Below are 14,332 nucleotides of genomic sequence, written 5' to 3' on the forward strand. Positions count from 1 at the left end.
AAGAATTAAATTTCAGCACAGTTTTGGCTCTCTTCCTGATTTAGCTATGCCAGGCAGAGCAATGGAAATGCTGGGTAAATACCTTCCTTGGGAATGTGCAGGAGGGCATGCTTTTTACGTGACCTTGCCCCTCTTTGTATCAAAACACTTCTTACTTTTACTGACATTTACCCCAAGGACATTGAAGCAGAACAGGAGAGGAAGACTAGCACGCAGACTGCCCACCCGCTCTAAGACAAGTTTTTCATCAGTGGATTTACCAGCGGCTTGGATATCTGAGGAAGACTGACAGAACTGTAAGTGCCCGGGGTTTGTGTTTCATTGTTGCCAAGTCATGAGACAAAACCCAGTATAGCAGAGGACCAAAAAACTAGAATTTCATGAGAGGCAAGCTGACACCTACCATATGCATTGGGAGAAAGAAGAAAACAGCAACAGTACATAAAGCAGTCTCCAGATTCCTGAAGTGCCACCCACCTGATCCTCTTGCATTGTGTAGTATCACAGTACTAGACAACCTGTCATACAGGCTTCAAAGGGGATACTTAGCTTAACTAGAGAGAGATGAATGTGCCCACAGAACTGCACTATCCCTTTCTCTGAAAAACCAATGAGAAGCAGCACTTGCTAGATGAAATGGAAAAAAATTACCAATAACAACTCCACTTCCAGTTCTCCACTGTCTTGCACTTCACTTCATTTACATCTGGGCAAGGTGAATGTGTAACCCTTCCAAACCATTGAAGCAGTAATTTACACTCACTTCCACTGCATTAGCCATGAGACTGAAGAATCAGGCCCTCTCTTACAAGCAAAATGTCCCCAACAATGAATGATGAGTAAAATATAGGCTGTGTAATTCCACTTGTTTTGGAAAACAGTCAATTTAGAAAGGTTACCACCATAAGACAGCAGTAAAAATCTGCCCCTGAACTCCCAGCATCTCAAGCCATAGCCTTGTCAATAGTACACAGGGTGCAAAAGATTATGGCCAGCTCAGGCCATTAGTTTCCTTTCTGGGCAGGAATCCCAGCATAACAGATACTTATGCATATTCTGTCCTCATTTTATCTAATTACAAATATCTCTCTAGGGATGGGGAGGGGAGAAGAGGTTTGATCACACGATTTTAGGTCACTTATGCAAGGGCTTGCTGGGATATGCATTGGCCCAAAGACTGCTATAATATTTTGAAAATTCCCAGAGCCCTATAGTAAGAAAAAAATATGTGTATACATATCACTTTTTCCTATTTATATGAGTTTGTGAAACTGACCAGTAGAAAAGACTTGAATCATGTACTGCTATAAATCAGTAAGGAACATATGGAAATGTTTAAAATGCAAGGACATCGATTAACAAACAATGCCATAATGTATGTATATTTGTGTGCACGTATACACAGTTTTCTCTGAATAAGACCAACATCAGAGAAAAACAGAGTAAGTTCATTTAAAAAAAAAAATCTTTATGTTGCTCATTTGAATTTCCACTTAATGGTTGCAATGCTGGTGAAAGATGCAACATTGTTTTATACTGATGAAATCTTAAGAGCCACATTTAGGCATGATTTAATTAAGTAAAACAACTTAATGTTAAGCAGAATTGCCCCTGCTTTCCCTAGATCACCATGACCTAAGTCTTCTGCAGTCCAAGAATAGGTACAAAATTTTACAATACCCATCACTATCACAAAGTACTTCAAACCTGTTCTTTAAGCATGGGTGGAGTGGAATACAGCAGAACTTCAGGAGTTTCTTTTAGAGGAAAATGCAAGAATTGTTTGAAACTCATATGGAAAGACTGGAGAAGTTATTGACTGAATAATTACCTTGGAAAAGGACAGACACCCTTCAGGAGCAGAAAACAGTAGTAAGAGAAGACAAAAATGGATCTTAAAGGTTAGGAAGTATAGGGAGAATCTCTAAAGTCAAGAGTTACAACTTGCAAAAGCTATTTAAAAACAGCAATATTCTTCAGACATCAAAATAAAAGCAATCAAAGGAAGTTCAGTTGCTGTGCAGTTTGAATGGTACATAGATTAAATATAATATAGGTAGAAGCCAAAAAGTAAAGGAATGATGCGCTTCACTGGAATGACTGAGATTCAAGCCACAAAGACATTTGTGCAGTCAAGGCATAAATTCTGAATAATCTTTGTCCAAGAAATGCGACATGAAATCATACATTTACTAGCAGGTTCTTTAAACAGATACTGAAAATCATGGTTGCTACTATATTACCAAAGTATAAAATGCAAAGTAAGATACTCTTTGTTAACTCTTTTAGAACAAAAGCCTTGCAAATTATAGCAGTAAAGCTAACTGAGCTAGAGTTTACTCACATCCAGTTTTTTAAGTGCAATACAATCAAGAACAGTCTTGAACAAGGAAGCTATAAAGATGAGAGATTGATACGTTGTGATAGAGTAACTTGACATCTTGCTTTCATAAGATACTTCTGAGCTATTTGGACTTTTAGAAAATGTTTCATGCACTAGTATATAAGAAATTACTGAAAGTTGAGAAGATGAGGATTGGCAAAAGAATGGTGATATGACTGAAAAACTACTGAAGAGGGTTGGACACAGAAACAGTAGCTGGGTGACAGGAGGTTACTTCTGGAGTTCTAGAAAGGGTTGGTCTGCGGACTGAAATCAATATTTCCATTAATGACCCGGGCACAAAAAGTGTGTGTGCTGAGAAAAGTTAGCCACTGACACAAGCTGAAGGAACATCAAGGAAATTAGGAGCATCAGACAGGAAGAATTAGACGGAGTGAATTCAGCATAAATGTCACTTAATACCTTACAGATCATCATTTCAACAACAGCTGAAAGGACAGGAGGGGAAACAATAATATCAGTCTACCACAGGATGACTGTGAACCACCAGCACTATACAACCACAAACAAATGCAAAAGCAAGGTTTTCCCAGAAGAAAGAAGTAAAAGACCAAGTTATTATAGAGGGCTAAACCTCACTTGGAACAGAGTACAATTGTGTCTACTCGCACTCGAGAGAGTTGAATGTGAGTAATCCAAGCTGGAGTAGAGAAGGCAAGGACAATCAATACATCAGTCATCGAAGGAAAGGAAAAGATAGCACAGATAGCTTAGTATATCAAAATAAAGACCAAGAAGGCTTATAATATGTGACACATAGTGTCATATAAATGTACAAGTCATAGTGGAGAGGAAGACATGGAGGGAGCAATAGTACTTAAACTAACAACTCCATGTTGGCACCAGAACAAATGGGTATAAACTGGTCACAAGTAGGGCTAGCCCAGGGATTAAAATGCTATTTCCAGCCATCAGAGCAGTGGGTTCTGGAAACATCCCAAGAGGAGTAATGGGAACAAACAGTCCAAGTGGAGATTTAAGACAAGGACTTTTCAGTTTATGAAAGAGATTATCTGACATAGTACCAGAGAACTGGACATAAGACCCAGGACTTTTAAACTTACACTTCCATTAACTGAGCCACTGTGGCCAATTTGGTCTTTGTCTTCTTGTCTGAAAGCACCCAGAGAGGAACCAATTAGTGCCAACTAGGATGGCAGCCTTTATGATATCAGTACCTACAGAAACAGGACCAGGCTCACCCAAAAACGCAAGACAAGATAAAAAGCATAGACTCTTTAATCGGCACTCTAGCCCAATCATGTTCAAGCCACTGTCATGGCCCCTTAGGTGCTTTGCAAAGGGAACACTAGTGCCAGCTTACAAACCGTTCTTCCAGAGGTGGATGCGGAATTCCCTTCAAAGGTAGTCTATGTCAAATCCCATGGCTGAGCATCTCCCGGATGCTTCAGCCTCTAAGAACTCACTACTCTTTCATGAAGTCCTGTTAGCCAGGTACTCAGAGGAGACCTCTACACTGCAGGTGCTGCCTGGAACAACCACACAAGAACTATTAGCCAGCTAAATGAGGCCTTTTGGACAAGCAAAATTAAAACCCAAGGGAGGCAAAATGACAGAAAGCAAAAGAAATATCCAGGATTAGCAGAATCTCTTCACAGTAAGACTGAAATTTTCATTCAGCTTTGGGCCCTGTTGTAAAAAGTAATCCTTATAAAGACAAAAGCAATAGGTCAAAGTCCTACAACCCTGAAAACAGATGCATTGGAGGGAAAAAAACTGACAGGTCCTGATTGATAACCATGCTTGAGGGAAGCTGCTAGAGGAAAACTGCTGCAGCAAATGCTGCAGGGAATTATTGCTCCAAAACCCTGCTGTGGCAGAAAAGGCACATGTGGCTGCTAGAGCAGGAGATGGACACAGTTAATTGACTGGGAAAGTTTAGCAGAGAAGAAATTAATGCAAAGAGCTCACAGCCCAGGCATGCAATTTTATCACCAAGTGGAACCATTTTGCTGAAATTGCAATCCATTTTCAGGTCAGAGCCTTTCCCAAAGGCAGAGTGCTCACCCCTCATCTGTTCCTCTTCCTCCCTTCTGAGTGGTACATGGAGGAGAAGGTAGCTGGAAAGAGCAGTCTGGGAAACACACTGGCCATTGAGGCCCAGCCAGGTTTTGACTTCGCATGTGTTTAGCAGTGAGGAATTCGGAAGACATGTCAGAAGGCAGCCTCTCCTAACCCTAGGACTTTGTGGATAAGTCAGTTATGGAAACAAAACTAGAAAGTTAATAACAGGGGGAAAGGGAATTTACTTTCAGATCTACTCAGCAGAATGAGTCCCTGAACCAGATATGTTTGCAGTCTGGTCAGATGAGAATGCCAGAAGTTAGTTACTGTGGAATTACAGCAACAACACAGAAAAATTAAGTCCAAACAATTATTTTTTTTACAGTAAAGTGGAATGCAGAGGAAGACAGGACAGACACAAACACATACCACAGACCAGATAACACAGAAGATCTTATGCAGTGATGTGCCGCCAATACTGTGAGAAGTAGCACTCACAACTGTGTTCCTTTTAGCTTGTGTCTCGGAGTCATTTTCCTCAGCAAGGGTGGACTACATCTGGGAACTTCTTCATTTCTTCTGCATTTTAACAAAGGAGCTTTAAATACACTTACACATACTTAAAAGTAGCCATGTAAAGTAAATTGAGTCAAACCGTTCTCACACCAATGACTTTGGATTCAATACATAAATCATAGTGTACAGACTGGTGCACAGCATATATATTTTGAAATGCAAAAGTACTTGCCACTTAGTTCATTTCTGTGGAAAAATCTTTACATCCCAAAAATGCCTTTATCAGCTCTGGGCACAAACCCCTTCCATTAAGGATGGTTTAGCAATAATTATTGGTGAACTTCTTCCATCAGAACCAGACAGTCTTAACTCACTTTTCCACTCCTCAGCTTGGCCATGAAAGTGTTGCCAAGGAAGGATTCCCATTCACCTTCAACACATTACTCTCATATTAACACTCAACACCAAAAGCAAAGCAATGGTGAGACAATGGCTGATGATGTGACTAGTATGACCATCACCAAGTCAGACAGTGCACGCCATTCTTCCCTTCAGAAGAATGGAGGAAATAATCCCACAAAAGGGACTATGATGCTTACTTTAAGCATGATTATAAAGTATTTTTCTGCCCTGGCATGAAAGTGACACATACTTTATATTACAAATAACACATATTTTTTTTTCTAATTCTTTCATCCTGGAACCTCCGAAAATCTCATTGGAGGATGTGTAAAGAGAAAATTCCATGTGCGAGAAATTTTATATAGCTACTTTCTGCTCAGTTTGAAGAAATCTCACTTGGTAGAGCTACTCACAGTAGACCAAGGTAGTCTTTTGCACATGAAGAGAGACTCTGCTTTAGACCTGTATTCATAGATAGGAATTTAACTACATTTTAGGAACATTCACACTAGTCAGGCTGAGTAAAGGAGGCACTAGAGTTATACACGACTGTGAAAATAAGCTTATGACTTATCTATGTCATATAACAAGTCAGGAGGCAGACTTAATTCAGTAAGCTCTTATCTGCCATGCTGCAACCATGAAACAAAGCTGCCTCTCCCTCTGCATGGAGGCAGAACACTGAGGCAAGTCTTGCTCCAAACAGCCCCAAAATGCATCACTTCATAGTCCCCATCCATGTATCACCTCACAATCCCCATCCTCCTCCAAAACACCTCCGTAGATCATAGACAGTCCATCCTTCCAGTCCAGAAGCCATTAAAGACTCTCATCCTGTATGAGGGAACTGAAACAAACATTTCATTTTGGGAAATGGCTCAGGAAGAACATGTGAGGAAGCACAGCAACAAACAACACATAAGGTAGATATAAATCCAGATAAAATATTATAATCATTAAAGGGTTGCTGCTCCCTGAAGGTTGGCAAAACGAAGAGAGTTAATTAAAAGCAATCTCCACACAGTGCTGAGCTAGCCTGCCCTGATAAATCAGCAGCCGGGATTGCTCTCATAGAGGTCAATGGGGGAAAGAGGTTGGGAGGCAGGGGAAAGCGAGGAGAAGATAAAACATTTAGCTGAGACTACTGACAAAAACAAATCAGATCTTGTGACAGAAAATTGAGAAGACTTTTCCACGTATTTACCCCATCAACACTATTTTGCTAGATTTAAACCTTGGGAATGCCTGTTTACTATCAACATAAAACCAGCTAACCTGACGGAGGTCCCATTCATTTGTATCAGCATGGGAGAAAAGAGAAGCAAGAAGCTTTTGGAGCCTTATCCCACTGGGGAAGTATTAACATTGCTTTCATCCACATGCCATTTTATCACTGAAGGCTAACATCACCAACATTTGCAGAAGGGCACATCCTTTTTTGAGAAGCAGATCCTAAAAATGAAAGGGTCAGTCAGATATGACGAAGCAGAAGACGTATCTCAGTGTGGCAACTGAGATGGTTTCTCCGTACCAGTGGAGAAAGAGTTCACTGTGAAGTCTTCCCATCACCAATACTCACCCATCACATATCACATGCCTCTTAACCTAACCCAGTTATAAAAGGTACTAACCTATGAATTAAAATTATGATCCTGATTTAATCCATACTTCACATCAATAGATATATGCTAATGAACTGGAAACTTTGAGGATAAAGAATCCATAGAAAACACAAGAACTTACAGTCTTCAATACATCCTTTAGTAGTTTAAAAAGAAAAAAAAGGCAAAAGCCACGAAGGTAAGCTTGTAGATAAAAATGGGTTCATGGTATAATTTCTGATATTGGATACTGGCTAGTGATTTTTTTAACCATATTTTCTAAACAACAGCTTGAAACATGATGCATACCAAAGCAGTTTAGCAGTAAAACAGCTTTCTGAACCACTGTTTCCATTATTTCTTATTCAGATTGCACAGGTTTTAAAGTAATCATAAACATAAAATATTTTTGTCCCCATCATTAGCTAAACACAGTCTCTCAGGAAACAATATTGAGACCAAAATACTTGAACAGTTACAAATCCATGATTACTTTTTTCAAAACTGTTCTTAAAAATGGAAACTGAATGGAAATATGGGCATTATTTTCCCTTGAAGAAATAGTACTAACTTTTTATCTCCATGATAAGTTTCCCTATGGCACTGTTCACTGGATAGTGAACTATCTGGGCTATAATTCCAGCCATTTTGATTTTTCTTCCAACTCTGTGACTAGCCATGTTAGGCTGTGGATCCATAGGAACACCAGAAACTGCAAAGTTCCTAGAACCAGACAAAAAATTTCATAGCCACATGACACAAAGCACTGAATTGGTGTTCACTTACTCTTCCAAAACATGAAAAGCACCCAAAACATTTTCAAGAGGAAGTTTTGTTCCAACAGCCATAATCTATCTTCCCGTGGCTATCATGAAGCCAACTCAAAGCATAAAAGCAGCATAAGCACTGTACTCTGTGTTTTGGCAGAAGTAGCATGCCCGCATCTGATCAGATCACATCAGCCCTGCCAGATGATGCGGTAGGGCAGGCTGGAATTAACCAACTCAGGGCATGGCCTTATTCCACTGCTCTGCACCTGATTTTCTTTGCACCGTCCAACCTATTTAGATATTTGAGAATTAAAAGGCAGGAAGCATTAAGCCATGTGTTTGTAGAGAATTTAGCACAATGTCTTAACCAAGGCTTTGTATCTCACATCACAAATGGGAATCTGACAAAAAAGAAAGGGTAGAAACCATAAGTTACATAGAGTTCCTTTCTTTTGCATACTAAGATTTCATATGTGTTAGAGCTGGCATTTTATATCGATTTATAAAAATTATCAGAAAGCAAGTACAGAGTTTTCAGACTGATAGAACCCTCTGCATTGTACGAATTGAGAGATGATCCTCAGGTTGGATCAGTTCTGTCACAACAGACTGTGACATTAAATATCACTTTGAGCCTTTCTTACCAGAAAAACATTGATGTAGTCAGTGTCCCCATCAACACTTGAGCAGGGGACTCTGTCCTGGCTACAGCTCAGCAGAACACGAAATTAATGAATCAGGATTTGGCAAGCACACGCTGCTGATCACAGCCACCTAGTGCACACTCATCAGTACCCGTCCCTGCTCTGCTCTTGCTGCTCCACTGGCTCCCTGTGAAGCCTCCCCTCAGACAGTGCTGGAGTGCCAGTAAAATTGTCCATGCGGTTGGAATTGTAACTCTCTGACCGCACCCGTTGCAGGCAGGTAACCTGAAAACTGAGACACATGCTGACATAGTTCTGCTATTTCCATGCTGGAGGGGATGGAGGTGTGAGAAGGATATTTGCCAGCAGCCATTGAGACACTGCATTATTCTTCTCTGAGACATCTGTTGGGAATCTGTGGTTAAAATATGCTCTACTGGGAAATAAACCATATCTAACAATTAAAAAAAAGTATCATGCTTCTAATAATTTAGACTATTAAAGATAAATAAGGATTTTAAATATTCGGTATTCAAGTACTCACTTATGATATTTGTGTTACATGTCACTCAGTTTAGACAGTAAAAATAAACTATGCAGTTCTTTCTTATGAAATAAGAAAGGAAAACCACTTTCTGCTTCTTATGCAGTAGTCCAGCATATTTGAGTTTGTTCCACAAATTGTAGAGAAGTTTTTAAAGAAATGAAAGAAGCACTTCCACCTGAAAATTTTTGTTTTAAAAAAAAGGTATTCTAAAAGTATGATTCCTTTTAGATTGTGTTGATGAGTTAACTTTCCTTATAAGAAACAAACCACTGCTAAAACCGAGACCTGCACTAAGGAAGCAATTAACACACCTCAGTCTCTGCATCCCAGGTAAAACTGTCAGGCAAAGCCAGAAGTACAGTCCTAATGAAGCCCTCAGAACAGGCCTTAAGCAATGTTGCCTTGGTGCTGCTCGTCTGCACATGGGAGTATGTCACCCCAGACAGGGAAACCTCAGATCAGAGGTTGGTCTCTCCAAGGGAAAAAAACATCAACTCCCGGAACAGATTCATTCCACTCCTACAAGTCCTCGGGGATAAACAATACAGGGATGGTTCTTGCTCAAGGCAACATCACATACAGACAACAGAGTGATGAGCCCAGAATAAATACCAAGATTGTAAAATTGATCTACTGAGCAAAGAAATTCAGCTCTGACATGAAAGACAAACCAGAGTGAGAAAACTCCAGGCTCAGCAAATTACAATCCTAAAAGAAGGTTTATTCACAGCCACTTGGGGCATTAGAATGCCTCATTTCAGGACAGCAGAGGTACAGCCAACTGTTGTAAGCTGCAGAAGACAGATATACAAGATGGACAAAGTCTGCTCTTGAGAGCAACCTCCAAATACCATGCTTCCAGTTTTAGGAAAGCAGAGGAAGAAATCAATTTTCATTAGGCTCCACAAAGGATAAGCCACATTACCTTCACCATGACTCAGACAGAAGACAGATCTCCTTTTCACTCTGTGTACCTGACTTCTGCATGGTCTGTGTAAACAATTCCCACTTGGACACTGTGAATGCTATCTAACAGGTATCATGCATCTAGCCCATTGGACATGTGTTTACCTTGAAATTATTACACCCTCCAAAAAATCATACCTTTGGGCCTCTGTAGCACAACCCAGATAGCTCAATATTGCTTTCACACACCACAAATAATATGTTTTTAAAACTTTTTATTCAGTGGCAGTTTTGAGATACAACCTCCACCATCAGACTGAAAGGCTGGAAGACCAACAAAACAAAATTACAAAAGCACTGCAACAACTAATCACGCATAAGCAACTGGTGGAACCAGATATAAGAGTGAAACTAGTAACATAACATTTATCAGAGCCTCTCATATTTAAACCAGTGTATGCTCTGGTCTTCTTAACTTGGCTTTTTGGTCCTCCAATGACTTTGGTTTTATTCTTATGTTCCTCTGTGTAAATACAGTAACATTCATGCCCTGTTTTTGCTAAAAGCTGATGCTGAGATGTAGAAAATACAGTTTTCATGTGGACAACAATTTTGATTTGAAATGTGTCACACAAGCTCATTTATGCTTTTAAGTAACATCAGAGCCACACTGGAAGTGCGGTAGAGGTTTTGTATGTGATTTAATGTGACCAACAAACTCTGTTCTGTCAAGCAGAAGAAAAGTCCCTTCTGCAAATCCATGTTAAAAACACCTCCACATCACTTGTAAACACTGAACTAGCAACCTACTTGTCTATTTTATTGCTTCCACCTTACACATTACACTTTCACTTAATATCAAAAAATCAGCAACCAGGTGCTTATGCAACATCCAAAAAAAAAAAAAAACAAAAAAAAAAATCAGTCTTCACCACCACCTAATCAGGACATAGGGCTGTTTCAGGCACATGTAATGGGATACGGAACCTTCCAGTTGAGTTCCTAGCCTGAGTTCAAGCCAGAGTAATCACTAATAAATACTCTTGCCATACAAGAACCCAAGGCCCACACTGGTCTCTTGCCAATGTGAAACAGGGATCTGAACGTAGACTATTTCTTCACAGCTGTCTCATGCCACAGAATTCATCATCACAAGGAAGGCCATGTTGGCAGCCCAGGGGTCGAAGTTGGCTGTCAAGACAATTTTATCTGAGAATACTGGAACTGGAAAACTGACTGCTGCTGTGTATTTGCAGTGGGAATGCAGAGACAGAACAGGCCTGCTAGGGTTTATGATGTCAGCTCTAGCACTGTGCACACAAATCTGTGATGATCTGGTCCACAAACACCTGGCAGAAAATAAGTGTCCCCAGGCACATCAAAGTTATCCAACAACGCAGTCAGCATGCAAGTGAGCTGGCCTAACAGTTGAGCTTAAGTTAGCCCCTTTTGTCCCAGAGGCTGTCCTGAGCAAAAGGAAAAGCACTGGTAGCGCTAAACTGCTGAACTACTGAAAGGCAGCAGCCCCTCTGGTGAGCGTCCAGGCACAGCACTATACAGCATGAGGGATCTCACATGCTGAAATGGCAACAGCCTAACATATGTTCCATTTAGCATGTTTAATTGACAACCTGAAATAAAAGTCAGCTGTGGGAGTAAAGACAGATAAGGGTGAGGGGAAAACAGCTCCTAGACAAGACTTTGTGAATTACAAAGTCTTAATTATATTAAATGCATTATGGTACCATATGCACATCCCTAATATGGCAGAGAAGGAGGAAATGGGACTAGATGCTAAAACTGGAAGTTGAAGGGCTACTTTCTAGACTTGATCTCTTAGAAAGTTGCTGAACCACTTTGTCCTAGATTAGCCATCCATAAAACAAAGGCAATAATCCTTTCTTCACAGGGGTGTTGAGAGGTTTAATTAATTAATGTTTGCAAAGTCCATTGAGATTTCTGACTGACATTTGAAGTAATTCAGAGTACTTTTTAAATGTATTTTTTTCTTCTACTACACCACTCAAATCTTGTCATATTAAGATATCCAAAGGAGGAGAAGGTGGAAAGAAAAAGCATGGAGATAGGTACACAAACTAGTAGGAAAAAAAACCAACCCAGCAAACTCGGCACTTCAAATCCACTGCTGTCCCATCAAAGCTGTCAGAATACTGCCACTTCTACAGATGAAGACTGTGTTTGTCCAAACACCTGCCACCTTCACCTTGCAGATGTGTTAAACTTAGATATTTTTACCTGTAGCACCATGTTGGTAAACAACACGGTAATAAATGGCAGAAATAACAGGCAGTCATGTCAGGTTGATTGGATCACCAGAGGAAGTGAAGGGGAGAAGAGCATAGGAATGAAAGCACCAAAAGAGAACCAGAAAGTGAGAAGAGAGCTCTGGACAGAGAAAGTGGCAAGTTGAGTGTAAGAAGAAGCCAATCATTAATAAGGGACTCCAGGCACAGAGCTATTCTATGAAATGCATTCCCACAGATGTGCAGGTACACTGGAATACATTATCCAGGGAGACTAGTCTAGCGTGAACAAGGCCACATATGTGTCCCAGTGCCAGAGACAAACTGAATATTGGACACTCTTAAACGCACAAGCACACACAAGGAGCTGCTTGATACCTGAGCTGGGATTTCTCAGTCTCTACATTGTCCCCCATCTCGGAGCAAAACCTTTGTGTGGCCAGTTTCTGTAGGGGGCGTTTGTGGGTTCTGAGATACAATCAAAACGCAGACAGAGGAAATGCAAATGTCATTCAGCTCCCGTTCATTGTCAGGAAGGACACATGAGGATAAAACACTGTGCATTGCATCCCTCCCTTATTATGTGTCCTACTGCTTTTGTCCTAATTTATCCCATGCATAATTTATCCACATGTGTATTGTTTCCCGATCAGCAACTTTAAAGAATAAGTGAAAATTATAAAATGTTTTATTAAACAAGTTGTCAACAAAATCGCAGATGGTGTCAGACAGCCAGTACCAATTCTGCTTCCTCCACATAGCCTTAGTACTTTAAAAGGCACACCGAGGAAAGCGAACCCAGCACTTGATGTCTATTGTTTCCTCCTCTCACACCCCCCAGGGGCGAGGAGAGGAGAAGGGAGCTAATTATAAATGGCCTCATCCTGTCCTCCCCGAGTTTAGCAGCAGCAGCGGGATCGGGCCCCAATTCATTTCGGCACAAGCAGCCCTTCGGCAGGATCCGCCGCGACTGCTGGGAGCCCCACGGTGCCGCGAAGTGCGAGGCGACGAGGCGAGGTCCCATCCGCCGGCGGGGCGGGGGCCGGGGTCGCCCGGCATGTTCCCGGGGCCGCGGCCGCTCCCGAGAGCTCGTCGCCTCCCACCCGCCGTCGCCAGAGGCCACTGAGCCCGAGCTTCCCCGCCACCGGCAACACACGTCCGCGGCTGCTCCCGGCCCAGGTGCGGAGCCGGGCGGTGCGGCCCCCGGCGTGCGGTGCCCGTGCCAGGGCAGCGCCCGGCTGCCGGGAGGGGCGCGGGAAGAAATCGCCCTCGCCTGCACAAGCGTCAAACCTGCCGTCGAACGGGGGGGCAACGCCGCCTCTTCCGCGCCGTTTTCAGAGTATGTTCCGTCCCTCGCCGCCCACCCATGAGGATACTCGGACTTCTTTGATTAACCCCCTGGCAACTGCGCTCCTCTCTCCCCGCGGATTCTCGTACCCGAGAGAGCGGGTAAATGAAAGCAAAGGTTTTCTGCCAGGACGGAGCAGGAGACAAACATGTCAGCACCCCTTCCCAGCTCGAGGCTTTCCTTTCCCTCCGGATCGCAGAGAGACAGCCGCAGGAACCCCTGGAAAAACCTTCAAGTGTTTTTCCAACTCCAGCCGGAGAGACTTGAGTTGGGGGGGAAAAAAAAAAAAGAAAAGAAAAATCTCGCAACCCTAATTTCATCTCGGAAAACTCGAAGGTATAAAAACACCCACTCAGCGCAGCCAGAAAGTGCAAACGAAGCGTCACCGCCAGGTACTGTGCTTCCCTGCTTTACTAGCAAGAGCGCTGCCCCCGTTAGCAGGGAAGTCGTTTGAAAAAGGTTAAGACAGCTCCTCTCCCCACATACGCTGCCAAATCCCACTCTCCCTAATGCCTTCGGGGATTAGCGGCGTGCGCTGCAGACCACAAGGAAAATAAAGGACGCGATCCAGAAGACGACAACCGGCTCCCGTGGTCTCCCTCAGAAATCAGCTTTATTTGCAGACCGGGAACCCCGGAATACCTCCGCAGCAGAAGTACCTGCCCCCTTCCTCCCTCCCTCTCTCGAGCAGGGGTCAGACCCCGTTCGCGCAGCCCTCGGCGGCTTCTGCCTGCTCTCAAGATGGAAACACAATCAACTCTCTACCCCACTTTGAAAAGCGAAAGCCTGTCATATGCAAAACAGATCTCCAGACTTCCTGCCCCAAATCAGCGACCGGCAGTCCCGAGCCATTCATTTCACCCAAGTCTGCTTCCCTCCCTCTCCTCTTCCCTCTCTCTCCCATA

The 14,332-nt window shown here is 42.3% G+C and overlaps 1 protein-coding gene across 9 annotated transcripts in view; it reads right to left on the reverse strand.

Moving 5' to 3' along the window:
* Positions 1–14,332, reverse strand: part of DPF3 (double PHD fingers 3) — a 168,341-nt gene that overhangs the window by 153,238 nt on the left and 771 nt on the right. The gene's annotated exons all lie outside the window — the stretch shown is intronic.

This window comes from Corapipo altera, unplaced genomic scaffold (assembly GCF_003945725.1).
Source record: "Corapipo altera isolate COAL_440 unplaced genomic scaffold, ASM394572v1 23b, whole genome shotgun sequence".
Taxonomy (NCBI): Eukaryota; Metazoa; Chordata; class Aves; order Passeriformes; family Pipridae; genus Corapipo; species Corapipo altera.